The following is a 6,635-nucleotide window of genomic DNA, read 5'->3' on the forward strand; positions in this document are numbered from 1 at the left end:
ATAGCTCGAAATAAGCAGAACACACTGAAAGTTGCAAATGCCCATTTCTTATTATATTTTAACCTTATTAATAAAACACATATAAATTAACTTAAATATATCGCAACTATCTGCTTTAGCAACATTTTACGAAAATAAAAAAAAACAATATTATCGAAACTCACTACGGCATTTTATTGAAATACGATTTAGTTCAAAAACAAAGAAAAAGGGTAACTGACCTTTTTTTCTAATAAAGACACATACATATAATACATTACATACATATAATAAAACAGTAACAAACTATTTCTGTACATTAAATATTTCACAAAATCTTATAAGGATTGGCGGGACGCCCTGTGTATGCACCTTATTTCATAAAGAAAAATATATTTATCTGCGAAAATCCACGAAGTACAGTATTATGTACACCACTTCAGCTGTACAAGGCTCAGGTGCGACCGCAGATAGAGTACTGTTCTCATCTCTGGGCTGGAGTCCATCAGTACCAACTCCTTCCTCTTGACCATATCCAACGTCGAGCAACTCGAATTGTCAATGACCGTAGACTTTCCGAGAGGCTTGATTCTCTATCTTTACGAAAGGACGTTGCGTCTCTTTGTATTTTATATAGAGTGTACTATGGGGAGTGCTCTGAGAATTTGTTCAACCTCTTACCAGCCGCACAGTTCCAACATCGGACAACCCGCCGTAAAAACCAATTCCATCCGCACCATCTGGATGGTTGGCGGTCCACCATCGTACGCTTCACCCGCAACTTCTTTACGCGTACGGTGAAGCTTTGGAACGATTTACCAGCTACGGTGTTCCCGAACAATTACGACATTGAGGCCTTCAAGAAAAGAGCGTATATGTCCCTGAAAGGCCGGCGAAGCACTTGTAACACTTCTAGTGCTGTAAGTGTTTATGGGCGGTGGTGACCACTTAGCATCAGGTGGCCCACCAGCTCCTTTACTTATTCTGCCATAAAAAAAACACATTTACGAAGCCGCAGGCAGAAAGCAATAATATATGCATTTTATAAATGATTGCTTCATAATATATTGTATGACAGCTTTATATATATTAGCAAATGACATTACAATAGATATGTAGGTATATATTGTATACCCACATTTACATACACAGCAGACGATACCGAATTATCGCATGGAAATTTATTTAAAACTCAATAACATTTCCCCGAACACATACGATTTCGCACTATTCCATGTTAAAGAGTTATTTTACATTACGCATGTTATTTATGTATAGTTTGTAGTTAATTGCGGTCTGCCCCGGCTTCACCCGCGGCACATTTTTTCTCGCCACAAGAACCTTACTTGTGCTTTACAAAAACGTTAAAAAAATTGCCGACTTGTTCAAGTCGTTCTCGTTTTATGCCTAGCAATACATTTGGCGATTCATTTTTATATATTGATTATGTTAAGTAAAGTAAAGAATAAGATACAAATTATTTTAATACCGAGACAAAATCGTAATATAAAAGTCTTATTAATATTTTGTCCTTTGCAAAAAGAAAGGTATCCATAGAGATATGTCAACTCGTAAACTCTAGATATGAATGGGGTCTCGTTTAAGGGCTACATAATTGCAAATTACAACTAAACATATTTTAATATGAAATATAGGTACTATATCTTCTGTACGAAAGGTAAGTTAAGGTGACAAGACTCATAATTGAACCTTTTCGTGGGTATGGATGGGTCGTCAAATTGAAACTAGATGCCAGAGCTTAATCATCAATTACTGACATATATTTTTATGAATAAATTTTTGAAAACTGTTGCTTTGAAACGAAAGCCGTCAACCAATTTACTTTGTACTTTGACGTTCAGTCTATTCTGATGCGTCGCCATTCTATTAGCCTCTAGTGAATTTTACATCTATACTTATATATAAAGTTGAAGAGTTTGTTTGCTTTTCTTGCTTAAAGTCGATAATCTCAGTAACTACTGAGCCTATTTGGATAAAATTTCTCAGTTTGAGATCCGACGGAGGACAGTACAGTTTTATCCCAGTAATCCGATGGGAACGGGAACTATGCGGAGAAAACCCGGGATTATCGGCTCCTTAGACTACGCGGGCGGATCCGCACGCGGTTGACTAGTATCTTATATGTCAATTTAACCTGAAATTAGAATTTTAGAAATGCAGATCCTAAAACCATACATTTGACATGAACAACCTAATTCAATTACCAAATAAAGTTATCATTGTTATGGATATCTGACATACTGCATGCCATAACAATAATAATTATTATTGATACAGATATACGCAATATTTAGATAACATATCGAAACTGTGCGTAGGTAGATCTAAGGGGCCTAAAGTTTCATCTAAACGGATTCTACTAAACTGAACTAAACCTAACACCAGTGTAACATAAAATATGCAATAAACACTTTGTAAATGAACGATTAATTTATTTTATCGTTCTTTTTATGTACATAACAACAGCGACATTATATTATGTTAATACATCTGTACATTATGCACATTATAATACGGCAATAATAAGTATTATCGTTATATTTCCATATTCTTTTAGATACTCATATTTTTGGTGCACCTTCAAAATAGCAGACTGCTTAAGCTATCAATTTAATTATGTAGTATGTCAATAAGCATATAACTGACTTACGAAATACGAGTCATAGGGTCACTTGTAATTGGTGAGCGATGACCTTCGCCCATAAGCATTCACAAAGTTAGGGCCTTTGTATAGTTGTTGCCATATTACACTCTCTGGAAGTTTTCTAAGCGTCCATGATATAATCGATTACAAAGATTTCAAGTTACCGACTTGTTCGACTGTTCTGGTTCTGACTGGTCGAATTTCAACCGTAATTATATGCGTGTGTGCATCAAATGCATGGAAGAGTGCGTTTTTTATGTCATAGCGGGCAAATGAGCTTGTGGTTTGCCTATTGGTAAGCGTTCTCCAAACGCGTTGCCGCGTTGCGTTGCGACTTGCGACAAATACATTGCCTGCTTTTATAGGGTAAAGGATAATTCTCTAGGTACACTAGTATGAAAAATAAATAAACAAAGACAAGTTGAAATGTTTGGTCGATGTTTTTCATGAACCAAAATTACTTCCATGTATGAATCTAAATAAATAATAAAATTGGTATGATGTATATTATTTCATTAACGTAAATTTGATATAACTTGTTTATTATAAATTTAACAGTACAAAGTAACATAAACTAAGTTGTAAAAAAATTAAATTGCTATAAAGAATGCCTCGTAAATGTTTCTGTAGGATTGCTAGTGTCGTAGATGACGCGTAAAACCCTTTTTTCTAGATAATGGGCGCGGGTCAAGGGCGGCAAGACCAACAAACTATACATCCATCAAATAAAATTGATTCATCTAAGACAAAAGCAAACAAAAACCTTTTAAATGTAACAATTCAATAGACTAATTAAATAAACAACGTTCACATTTCCCAAAGCGACGGTCAACGAACAAACATTTTATAATTACCTAACGGCTAAGCAAACGCTTTTCATTTAAGGTCTTAATTGCTGAAGCACGAATGTTGAATATTTGAATATCCTCCACGAGCTATAAAGATCATTATATGGATTTGAGTTTGTTATGAGCAAAATATTTAGATCATGTGAATGTCTGGTGTGGGGGAATGAAGGTCAAGAAAAATATCCAATTTTCACAACACGATGAGAACTACTTTAAAAAAACAGGAAGTTTGAAAACTTCACGAACCCTCCTGAAGCACCAACCACTTTCTGTTTTTTAATATTTTCTGTCAGTTCCATCAAAATGTCAGTTCCATCAAAAATTCAAAATGTAAAATTTCAGCTTTCTGTACAAATATAAGCTCATACCCATCAAGGTTTACTGCGCCGCTGTAGATATCCTGTTGAATTCTGAATGCTAACCGTCAAAATCTAGACCTAATGGCATGCCGGAAGCTCGCTATCGGCCGGCAAAACTGCTATGTTTTTCACATTTGATCACATTTGACCTTTTACATGATTTTTCCAGGAAACCTTAGTATTAATATAGTGGTGCTTCGGAAAACGGGCATCTGCTGGGCGGGACACGTGGTAGATTACGTAGCTTTCACGCAATTCCGAGAAGAACAGTGCGACTGAGCACGGTGGGGATTTATTCGGTAAGTTTCCGATATAATCCACGAATCCTCCCCTACCTCCCCTGAGGGCCGTTGATACTTTGCAAGATTTCCCCACTTAAAATAATAATAAATGGGGTTTAAAGAACTTAAATCACGTTTAAATTATAGAATTAACTACATCATCATACAGAGTATACGCATAATATAATTATTCAATCCTAGCGATCTTCATAATAGTATAATTTCATAAAATTAATGTATTTACCACTAAGTGTACAGAGGTTGAATTAAATTTGTACGGTAAAGGGTTTATTTTGTCTAGAGGAGTCAGTTTCATAGAAACATACAGATGGAGCTAATAAAAACGCGTTAAAAAAGTCACTTTAAAATATATGATGAAAATGAAATACGACTTTTGTTCTGATAGGGTATAATCCACTCAACAAAGTTTGGATAAAAATGTTGTTTGCTACACGTTTTATATCTCTTTAAATATGAATATTTGTGTTTTTGTAGTTTTACATCGCAAATAAGAAAGTTTTGATACACGAGTTGGTTAAATATAAAATGAGAATAATTTAAATATTGAGTTAAGTATGATTATTATGTGATCTTATTGAAGATATTTATTAGTGTGAAAAGTACGTCCCCAAATTCTAAAATGGGACCAAATGAGAACTATGCCTAGAAATATGCTATAAATATGCCCTATATCTAAATCACATAGAGAATCGTGATAATCGTCGAAAAACACACGGAGTTGTCGACGTACAAACGTTATATAAAAAAACGGTACGTAGTGAATCGTGGTTTTTCAGAACGCCGGTTAAAAAGTAGATCTGATTTGAAAAAACCTAATTTAATATAAGCCGCCACGTGATAAAACGAAATACGTTAACCAGTTTTGATTATTTTATTGAGATACATTCGTTATTGTATAAATTTACGTAATTGCAATTTTGATAAAAACGTATTCTATGTTTTTATAATATAATTTATTTAAACATCCAACTCCTACTATACTATATACTATATACTATAAAAATGCGAAAGTTTTTAAGGATGTGTGTGTGTGTTTGCTGCTCTTTCACGCAAAAACTACTGAACCGATTGCAATTAAATTTGGTTCGTAGATAGCTGGATAACTGGAATAACATATAGTTAACTTATTATCCCGATATTCCTACGGGATACGGACTTACGCGGGTGAAACCGTGGAGCGCAACTAGTTTAATACATTTTATCCCATAAACCCTATTCTTAAATGTCATAATATCATTATGCATCATTTTAATAGTTTTTTTTTAATTGATGAGGGAGGTAAGGCGACCTTTATTTCTTCCATTCTTTTTTTACACCATAGCAGGCAACTGATCTGGTGGTTCGCCTGATGGTAGGCGATCCCCACCATCCATGAACATTAGCAGAAGCAGTTTGTTTGCAAATGCGTTGCCCGCTTTTAAGGGGTAAAGGGAACGGGACGGAAATAAAGGAATGGACTGGAAAGAGTGAGTCAACGGATACGGACATCCGGCTCTCCCAGTCTCCCACTCGCCGAACGAAATACAGTAGCATGCTACTAATTCACCTAATTCTTGCCAAAGCGTGCTCGATTCCCACATTTATCGGGGGAAATGAATAAGTCGTAGTCTCCCTGACTTAGTATACTATTATTTGTTCACCACTAACATATGGCTGCAGTTTTAACGACAAGAACTTTAACTACGCCTTCAAGTTTTTATCTTGAATTTTCGTAACACTTTCTAAGAAACGATTAAAGTTAATACTATCTACACTATATATCTTTAGTTTTTGCTAAAATTTTTTAGACATGCGAATCGTTGAAAATACTATTATATGCATAATTGATCGATTCATTTGAACATTCAAGGTTGCTATTTAAATTAATGGTTCCGTCAATAGAACATAGTACATATCAAATCAAACAGGAATATTTATACGCATGTGCTCATATAAAAATTGATACATCACTGTTGAAGTAATTTTTACAATAATGTGGTTCCATGATAAATAAAAATATTGTATTAGCATCATATACTGTATGTGAGTGGTACTTAATTCTATATTTTTATAGTAGAAACATATTTTGTTTAATTTTTCCTTCAGTGAAATATTTTTCATTACTGGATGATGGATATAATTATCTTGATAAGATTAATTAAACTTAAGTATGCAGCTTGTAACAGAACACCTTAAAGGAAATTCATATAAATCCTTCCACGAACGAATGATACTTTTTAAATTGCCACTGAAATGATTGTAAATACTAATATTATATAATTATGTGCCTTTTTGTCTCTTCTTCAACTTCAACTGAACCAAGTAAAGTTCGAAAGAGTTCGAGACTCGGGTCTAATCACTTAAGATTTATATAGATATTTTTATTCCGTAAATCAGGAAACGGTAACTACGAGTATGATTGGAAAACTCTAGGAACTGTGTTCTATCTCCAGCAGCGGGTCAAATGCTAGTGGCATTATAAATGGCGGTTTACCATTGAAGG

General features: G+C 34.4%; 1 protein-coding gene across 2 annotated transcripts in view; it reads left to right on the top strand.

Annotated features, from left to right (window-relative positions):
• The window catches only part of LOC119834397 (pyrokinin-1 receptor-like), a 42,612-nt gene that overhangs the window by 1,533 nt on the left and 34,444 nt on the right, over positions 1–6,635 (top strand). Inside the window, exon 2 of one of the 2 annotated variants that reach the window (XM_038358748.1) lies at positions 4,021–4,150. The exons of the other annotated variant lie outside the window; for it this stretch is intronic. The gene's annotated coding sequence lies outside the window, so the exon portion shown is untranslated. The remainder of the gene's footprint in view (positions 1–4,020; positions 4,151–6,635) is intronic. 2 annotated transcript variants of the gene reach the window in all.

Source organism: Zerene cesonia, chromosome 19 (genome assembly GCF_012273895.1).
Source record: "Zerene cesonia ecotype Mississippi chromosome 19, Zerene_cesonia_1.1, whole genome shotgun sequence".
NCBI classification, from domain to species: domain Eukaryota; kingdom Metazoa; phylum Arthropoda; class Insecta; order Lepidoptera; family Pieridae; genus Zerene; species Zerene cesonia.